General features: G+C 39.2%; 1 pseudogene; it reads left to right on the top strand.

Moving 5' to 3' along the window:
- Nucleotides 1–4,690: 4,690 nt before the first annotated feature.
- On the top strand, nucleotides 4,691–5,677 carry LOC105991703 (annotated as a pseudogene).
- Nucleotides 5,678–9,691: the final 4,014 nt, after the last annotated feature.

Here is a 9,691-nt window from a genome sequence, read left to right as displayed (position 1 = left end):
AGAAAGCCATCAAAATGGTAAAATTAGGCCATACCTGTAAAGTACCTATAATCCTACCTACTTACAGGGGATGGAGGGTGGTATATTGGGAGAATCATGGATTAAAGCCAGCCTAGGCACATTGTTAGTGAAATACCACCTCAACCAGGAAAGTTGGGTATGGAGGTGTACCTGTCATGCTGGAAGTATAAATAAGAGGATTTTTGTCTATACCAGTCCCACTGAAAAACAGCAGACATTATTCAAAAATATAACTTAAAATTGTCTTGTTAAATGGCAAAAAATAAATCAATACATATACTACAAAATCAAGAAACATGAAGCAAGCTGTGGATTGGGTAAGAAGTTTGAAAGGGGTGACATTGACCAAAACTTACTGTTTTCATAAACAGCTTTGTCAGATAACAACTTCTTTGTATAACTCATTATTTGTATAAAGATAATAAAACTATTGGGGAAAGAAATATATATGTACATATATATATATATATATATAACTTAAACCTAAAGACTGGAGGCATGGCTCTAATGGTAAAGCACCTACATAGCAGGTATAAGGCCCTGAGTTCAAACCCTAGTACCACCTTAAAATATAAAGTACAACTAAAGGCTATGTTTTCTCTTTATTTTCCATTCATATTGATTTTACTAGTTGATTTTACATAGTGTATTACATTTCAAACTAAAAGGGGATATCAACATATTATTTTTCTCATAGGATTTATAGAAGTAAATTATATTTGTGCATAAAAAAGAAAAACTATTTAAACAAAAATAATTCAAGAAAATAATATAACTATAACCCTTCCCTACAACACCTTTACAAAATAAAGAATAGAGCAAATGCATGTGTTTGATGTATATTTTTCCCACTGCAGGATCAGGCTGACCTTGAACTCTATCCTCCTGCCTCAGCCTCTCAAGTGCTGGGATCATAAGGTAAGTCATCACATCAGGCTCATCACTTCTTAATTCGACCTTGACAATGATTCTTTGTGGAGAGTAAGCTAAGTACTATTTCACCATGTTCTAAAAAACCTGAATAGAGATGTTAAGCGTCTCACCAAGGCTAGAGAGCAGGTAGAACCAGAATTAGCCTAATTTCAGATGTCTAGTTCTTATTCTTCTCTGCATATTTCATACACTAAAAGAAAGGACTTAACCTGAAAATCATGAAGGATAAAGGCCTTCCTTCCTTCCTCCCATCCCAGCTAATTAGTGTTTCTTGTGCTTGCTGTGTATGTGAATATACATGAGCATGCATATATATGTGGGGGAGGGGGTATGTGTGTGTATGATTAAATGGCCAACTACCCATCTAGAGGCTACTTTCAGTTCATGAGGTTATAGCAGGAACCAAGGAGAGAGAGATATTTATTAGATGTTATCTCTGAAAATCCAACAGCCAGAAAAAAGAATTCCTTTCCTTCTCCCCAGCCTCCACTTCCTCTCCCCTCCCTTCTCCCTTCCTTCCTATTCTTATTCTTTAATATATTTTATTGTCTTTGTAGAGGTGATATATAAGGGGTTACAGTTACATGAGTCAGGTAATGTGTACAATTCTTTATGAACCATATCTCTATGTCTCTTCTTCCCTTGCTTTCTCCCAGTTTTCCCTCCAATCCCCCCAAATGAACAGTTTATTTTCCACTAGTGAATATCACTGTTACATATGTTCACTCTTTGTTCCGCCTTTTCTGTGCCCCACCATACCTCCCAAAGAACCTGGAAAAGACAACAAAAACAGTACCAAAACCAATCTCTTGTTTTCTTTTCTTGGAGTTCATGTCATAAAATATTATTTTATATGATCATATGCACATAGCCACTGAGCCTTTGTGATCCATTCCTATACATATGCTCCTTTGGTCTCATTATGTGAATATCTACAGACCTGTATAATTTATCATGTCCAGTGTATTTTTTAACCATTTAGCTTGTTTACTTGTAGATTTATAAGCACATTCTACTTACCACAAATGAGGGGAACCATGCAACCTTTGTTTCTTTGGATCTGGTTTACTTTGCATAATATAATTTTTTCCACATCTTTTCATTTCCTTAAAAATGGCACAATATCTTTCTTTCTAATGGTTATCTAACATATACTTAGAGCTTAAAAACGTTAGACCTCCAAAGAACTAACAACTCAAAAATTCAAAAACCCAATTGATAAGTAGGCCAAAGACTTAAAGAGAGACTTTTTAAAGGAAGAAGTAAGACTGGTCAATAGATAAATGAAGAGATGTTTGAGATAGTTGACCTCTCTGGCCATAAAAGAAATGCAAATCAAAACAACATTGAGATTCCACCTCAACCCAGTTAGAATGGCCATTATCAAGAAAACTAACTAACAAATGCTGGTTGGGATGCTGCCAACACTGTTGGTGGGAATGTAAACTTGCTCAACCACTCTGGAAAGCAATATGGAGGTTCCTCAAAAGACTAAATAAACATAGAGCTTCCCTATGATCCAGCAATCCCAGTCCTGGGCATTTATCCAATAGAACCCAAACAATGCCACATTAAAGTGACCAGCACAACTATTTTCATTGTTTACTGTAGCCTATACACACACACACACACACACACACACACACACACACACACACACAGAATTCTACCCCCCATTCTTATTGACAGGTCTTTTCTCCCTGAGCTCACCTTAACTGATTCTGCCACACCTGTACTCTTCCTGCTGTGTGACCTAAATCTAATCCTGTACCCAGCCATAACACGAGGCTTTAAAAAAATCCCATTATCCTCAGTTCTAGAAACTACCTTTGAACAATTTGAGATTTTTATGTAATGGTCCCTACTGGATAGTATGAGAAAAAATTATATCTGTGGGATCCTTTCCTGTTCTTAGAGACATCTTTGTGGCATCTTATTAAAATAAGCCCAAAATAGGTTCAATGGAGAAAATCAACAGAGAAAGTGACATGGAAGGGTAGCACACTCTGATGGAGAATTGTGCAAGTCATGAGCTTGTTAGAGCCCCAGTCATACTGCTTTCATGACTTGGAGGCTTCTGTGAGGGTGGATGTGGTTAACCTATAGTTAGACCACAAGCAGGAGAGAGGGCAGTACATGAGCTTATAAATATCGGTGTCTACCCCCAGTGCTCTGATCTTCTAGTTGCTAGACACAGAGGAACTCCAGCAGTAGAAGCCCTTAAATCTCTGAGACAGATCCATTCAGAGTAGAATCTGGGCTCTTGGATACTTCTGAAAGCCCACGGCTGACTTTCCTGGAAGAGACGAATAAAACTCAGAACAACTTGACTGTCCACTGGCTTTTTGTCCACAACTTTCTGGTCATTAGAGAAAACAGCTTGAAAAACAAGAGATCTTTTCCTGTTCCAGGAGATTTCCCAGACTTTATTTGCCATGAAATGTCACCTTCTCAGGTGAGGAGACAGAATTTATCACAATTAAAGCAAATGTTGGCAGGAGGCTTTTAAGTGGTAGAGAGTTCCCAGTAACTTCAGATCTCTGCTTTAGCTCTCAGATACCCACATGTGCATGAAAATTTTAATAGGGCTGTAAGCACTGCAGATTTTTCAAGAATGATTACATCATTTTTAATGCATTCAGCAATGGCTGCTGCAAGAAAACTTTCTTGTCTTTGAGGAGCTAATGGAGCATGTTTATGATCTACAAATGTATACTGAGTCATGCAGTGATATTCACTGACCTACCAGAGCACTAGCTTTCCACCTGGTGCTATGACTATGTAAAGTGAGCAAAACAAATTAGGATAATTGTTTGAAAGAGACACACACGTTGCCTCCAAGTCTAATTTACTTCAACCAATTGATAAGGTGTGGGTACATGAACATCTAATTAGATTAGAAGTGGACTGTAATGCAAGTCCACAGTTTAAGTTCAAGTCCACATTCTAGCAAGCTTGAGTAGCTGGTATTGTTGTCTCAGGGGTGAGTAGCTGTAGATTTGGTTCCTCATGACACTGGCTTGGGTAGAAGTTTGGAGAAGCTACTATCATCCCTCCTGGTTTTCCTGGTGTATTTGCACTCCAGAAAGCTAAATGAAAATTCAAAATAGTATTTTAGTAGTAGCCAGCCTTGTGTCTGCAAGCCTTGCTACTCAGGAAGATGAGATCTGATTGACATTTGAAGCCAATCCAGACAGGAAGGTCTGTGAGATTGTTATCTCTTATTAATGAGCAAAAATCCAGAAGTAGAGCTGTGGCTCAAATGTTTGAGAACCAGTCTAGAGCAAAATAGCTAAAGGATAGTGCCCAGGTCCTGAGTTCAAGCACTGGTACTGGCACAAAAATAAAATGATATAGTCTTGTCGATAGATTTCCAATAAGTGTCCATTGCATTGGAACTGGCTGCTGAGCCGGCGTGGTGTGTGCTCGAACTGCCGACCCCTGGTCTCTCCGCTCGCCATAAGGCTGTTGGGAGGTGTCCGCAGCGCTGGGGCTCGGGCCCCTCTCTCCGGGTCCGGCTGCCTTGGGCCAGCCACCGACACAGGTGAATTGGAAAGCCTGCCGGTGGTGATCATCAGGGTAGTCCCTAATGAAAAACCACGAAATATCAGCATCTCTGCTCACATTGATTCAGGAAAAACAATGATGGCGGAGCGGGTGCTTTACTATAGACAGGATTGCCAAGATGCACGAGGTGAAAGGTAAACAGGCATTGGTGCTGTAATTGGTGCTCTTGATGGAGCTGGAGAGACTAAGAGGAATCACCATTCAGTCTGCGGCCACCTACACCATGTGGAGAGACACCAACATCAACATCATAGACACCCCTGGCCACATGGACTTCACCATCGAAGCGGGGAGCGTGCAGTGCCAGACCATGACAGTCCTGCAGATGCAGCGCTACACGTGCGCTTCCTGACGTTCATCAATAAACTGGACCGCCTGGGCTCCAACTCTGCCAGGGCCCTGCAGCAGATGAGGTCTAAATTAAATCACAATGCAGCCTTTGTGCAAATATCCATTGGTTTGGAGGGTGGTTTTAAAGGTATGATCGATCTGATTGAGGAACGAGCTATCTTTTCGACGGAGACTTTGGTCAGATTGTCCAATACGATGAAATTCCAGCTGAATTTAGGGCAGCAGCAGACAACCGGCAGGAGCTAATTCAATGTGTTGCCAATTCAGACAAGAAGCTAGGTGAGCTGTTTCTGGAAGAAAAAAAAAATCCCTTCAGTCACTGACTTAAAGCTTGCAATCCGAAGAGCTACTGAGCAGATCATTTGCCCCTGTTCTCTTGGGAAGTGCCTTGAAGAACAAAGTACTTCAGCCTCTTCTAGATGCTGTTCTAGACTTCCTCCCCAATCCATCTGAAGTCCAGAATTATGCCATTCTCAATAAGGAAGAGGACTCAACAGAGAAAACGAAGATCTTAATGAGTTCGAAAAGAGATGGAACTCACCCATTTGTGGGCCTGGCTTTTAAACTGGAGGCAGGCGGGTTTGGACAGTTAATGTACATCCGCAGTTACCATCTAGAAAACATTTCCAAAGGAATTGGCAGGTTTACAAGAGAAGATCCTACATTTAAAGTCCACTTTGATACTGAAAGCAAAGAGACAATTGTATCTATAATGGGAGAACTGCCCCTGGAGATTTACTCCCCTGAGGATGGAAAGAGACTATGGCTGTCCTCGTATCACAGGAAAGCCCAAGGTTACTTTTAGAGAGACCATCACTGCCCCTGTCCCATTTGACCAATCAAAAGAAAAAGACTGCAGATTGTATCAGAAAACATGACCATCCATCTGTTGCCTTCAGGAGATCCACCTCTCAGCCAAACAGACAAACTCATAGTGAAGGATTGGAAAAGAATCTACCAATCAAATCAACCTATCAAATGCCCCCAGGAAGAAAGCAGAAGTAGCTATCCTGATATCTGACAAAATAAACTTTTCATTAAAATCAATACAAAAAGATAAAGAAGGACACTACGTATTAGTACAGGGAACAATCCAAGAGGAGGATATTACCATTATCAACTTGTAGTCCCCAAACATTGGAGCACCCAAATATGTTAAGCAAATACTCTCAAACTTACAAAATAAAATAGATCCAAATACAATAATACTAGGAGACTTTAATACCAACTCTCATCAAAGGATGGGTCTACCAACCAGAGGATTGGCAAAGAAGCTACCGAATTAATGGGCCATACTTCAAGTGGAACTAATTGACATCTACCGGGTATTTCACCCTAAAACAACACACTACACGTTCTTCTCAGCAGCTCATGGAACTTTCTCCAAAATAGACCACATCATAGTTCATGCAAGGAACTTAAATACAAGAGAATTGACATAATCCCCTGTATCATATCCGACCACAGTGGAATCAAGCTAGTTCTCAATAACAAAACATACCACAGAAATTATGCAACTACATGGAAACTGAACAGCAAACTTCTAAGCAACACCTGGGTAACAGAAGAAATTAAAGAAGAAATTAAAAAGTTCCTACAATTCAATGAAAATGAAGATATATCACAAAGAAACTTGTGGAACATAGCAAAAGCAGTGCCCACAGTGCCCACATCAAGAAAATAGAGACAGACCAAGTAAATAATCTAATGTTGCAATTAAAACTGCTAGAAAAAATGGAACCTAAAGTTACTAGATGGAGCCAGATAATCAAATTAAGAGCAGAAATTAACAAGATAGAGAATAGGAAAATTATAAATAAATTAATAAAAATCTGATTTTTTGAAGGAATAAAATTGATGGCCTTTGGCAAGATTAATTAAGAAAAGAAGAGAGGAAACCCAAATCAACAAGATCAAGGATGCCATGGGAAAAATCACAACAAATATTCAAGACATCCAAACAATTATAAAGAACTATTTTCAAAAGTTATACTCTCTAAAGAAATAAAACCTAGCAAAAATGGATGAATTTTTAGAGAAATACGAGTTGCCCAAACTGAGCAAATAAGAAATAAATCAATTAAATAAGCCAATATCTTACAATGAGATACAGGAAGCAATCAGAAGTCTTCCAACAAGGAAAAGCCCAAGACCATACTCCTCAAGCTCTTCAGAGAAATAGAAAAAGAGGGAGCTATCCCAAACTCCTTCTACGATCCAATATTGCACTCATCCCCAAACCAGGCAAAGAGCCAACAAAAAAGAGAACTATAGACCAATCGCCTTGATGAACACAGATGCAAATATCCTTAACAAAATTCTAGCTAACAGAATCCAGAAACACATTAAAAAAATCATATACTACGACTAGGTAGGCTTCATCCCAGAGATGCAGGGATGGTTTAACATACATAAATCAATAAATGTAATTCAATACATCAACTGATCCAAGGTGAAGAACCACATGATTATCTCCATTGATTCAGAAAAGGCTTTTGATAAGATACCACATTCATTCACGTTAAAAGCTCTGGAGAAATCAGGAATAGAAGGAACATTTCTTAAAACAATAAAAGCCATATATGACAAGCCAATAGCCAAAACTATACTTATTGAGGAAAAACTGCAACCAATTCTCCTAAAATTAAGAACAAGGCAAGGATGCCCACTGTCTCCACTCCTCTTCAATATAGTCTTGGAACTCTTAGCCAGGGCAATAAGTCAAGAAAAAGACAGTAAAGGAATCCTCATAGGGAAAGAAGAAGTTAAACTATCCCTTTTTGCAGATGACATGATACTACACCTTCATGATCCCAAAAATTCTACCCCAAACTCTTAGAACTTATAAACCACTTTGGCAAATTAGCAGGATACAAAATCAACCCACAAAAATCAGTCACCTTCCTGTACACTGACAATGTACAAGCAGAGAGGGAAATCAAGGAAGCAACCCCATTCACAATAACCCCCCCAAAAATAAAATATTTAGGAATTAACCTAATGAAAGATATAAAAGAACTATTTAATGAAAACTATAAAAAACTTAAAGAAATTACAGAGGACGCCAGGAAATGGAAAGACCTTCCATGCTCTTGGATAGGCAGACTTAATATAGTGAAAATGGCCATACTGACAAAAAAGATATACAAATTCAATGCAATTCCCATTAAAATCCCAATGATATTTGTTATTAAAATACTCCAAAAATTCACATGAAAACAACAAAAGACCTAGAATAGCCAAAACAATTTTAGACAAAAAAGACAACATGGGAGGGATCTCGATGCTGGACATCAAACTCTACTATAGAGCCATAATAACAAAGACAGCCTGGTACTGGCAAAAAAAAACAGACCCGAAGACCAATGGAATAGAATGAAAGATCCAGAAGTAAAACCACACGCCTACAGTCAGCCTATATTTGACCAAGTAGCCAAAGACATACAGTGGAAGAAATACAGCCTCTTCAACTACTGGTGCTGGGAAAACTGGGTGGCCACATGCAGAAAACTAAAAGTGGACCCCAGCCTATCACCATGCACCAACATCAACTCAAAATGGATTAAACACCTTGACATCAAACCTGAATCTCTGAAACTACTGCAGGACAGAGTAGGAGAGACACTTGAACTTATAGGCACAGATAGGAACTTCCTGGACAGAATCCCAGGGTCACAACAAATTGGAGAGACTCAACAAATGGGACTAGCTTAAAATAAAAAGTTTCTGCACAGCTAAAGTCATAGCAGCCAAGCTAGAAAAACAAACAACTAACTGGGAAAAAATATTTACCAGCAATATATCAGACAAGGGGCTACTATCCAGTATATACAGGGAACTCAAGAAACGAATCCCTCCCAAACATATGAAACCATTTACCAAATGGGCAAGGGAACTAAAGAGAGACTTCTCAGAAGAAGAGATAAAAATGGCAAAAAAACACATGAGGAAATGTTCACCATCCCTGGTTATAAAGGAAATGCAAATAAAGACAACCCTGAGATACCACCTTACCCCAGTCACAATGTCTCACATCCTCAAATCAGCCAACGACAAATGCTGGAGGGGATGCAGAGAAAAAGGAATTCTATTACACTGCTGGTGGGAATGTACACTTATACAACCACTTTGGAAAGCAGACTGGAGGGTCCTCAGAAAGCTAAAAATTGACCTCCCTTATGACCCAGCCATACCACTTCTAGACATCTATCGTGAACAACAGGAACCAATATACAAGGACACATGCACCTCCATGTTTATGGCAGCATTCACTGTTCACAATAGCTAGGATATGGAAACAATCCAGATGTCCCACCACAGATGAATGGACCCAAAAATTGTGGTATCAATCCACAATGGAATATTATGCAGCCATTAGAAAGGACAAAATAATGGCATTTGCAGGGAAATGGATGGAACTAGAAGAAATCATGTTGAGCTAGGTAAGCCAAGAGTAAAGAGACAAACTGAACATGGTCTCCCTGATAAGTGCATGTTAAATCCAAAATGTAAGGTGATAGGACAAAGTTAACAAGGCTTAAGAAACAAAGGACTTCCACTCATCTGGTTGAATCACTACTAAATAACCTCATGCTGCTGATCACATGTATGGTATATATGTGTACACTGGAGGGAAACCAGAACTAGAGGGAATCAGGGAAAAACATACAACAGCAGGACCCATCAGCTGCACTGGACATTGATCAAAACGAACTAAGCAACTCAATGGCAGCGATGGGAGGGAGGGAACAAGTGGGAAAGAGGGAACAGCTGATGCTATGCAAAACAAAAGAAATGCACATATCACCCAATGTGGAAA

This window comes from Dipodomys ordii, unplaced genomic scaffold (genome assembly GCF_000151885.1).
Source record: "Dipodomys ordii isolate 6190 unplaced genomic scaffold, Dord_2.0 Scaffold4, whole genome shotgun sequence".
NCBI lineage: Eukaryota > Metazoa > Chordata > Mammalia > Rodentia > Heteromyidae > Dipodomys > Dipodomys ordii.
This window is presented reverse-complemented; position numbering and strand designations above follow the sequence as displayed.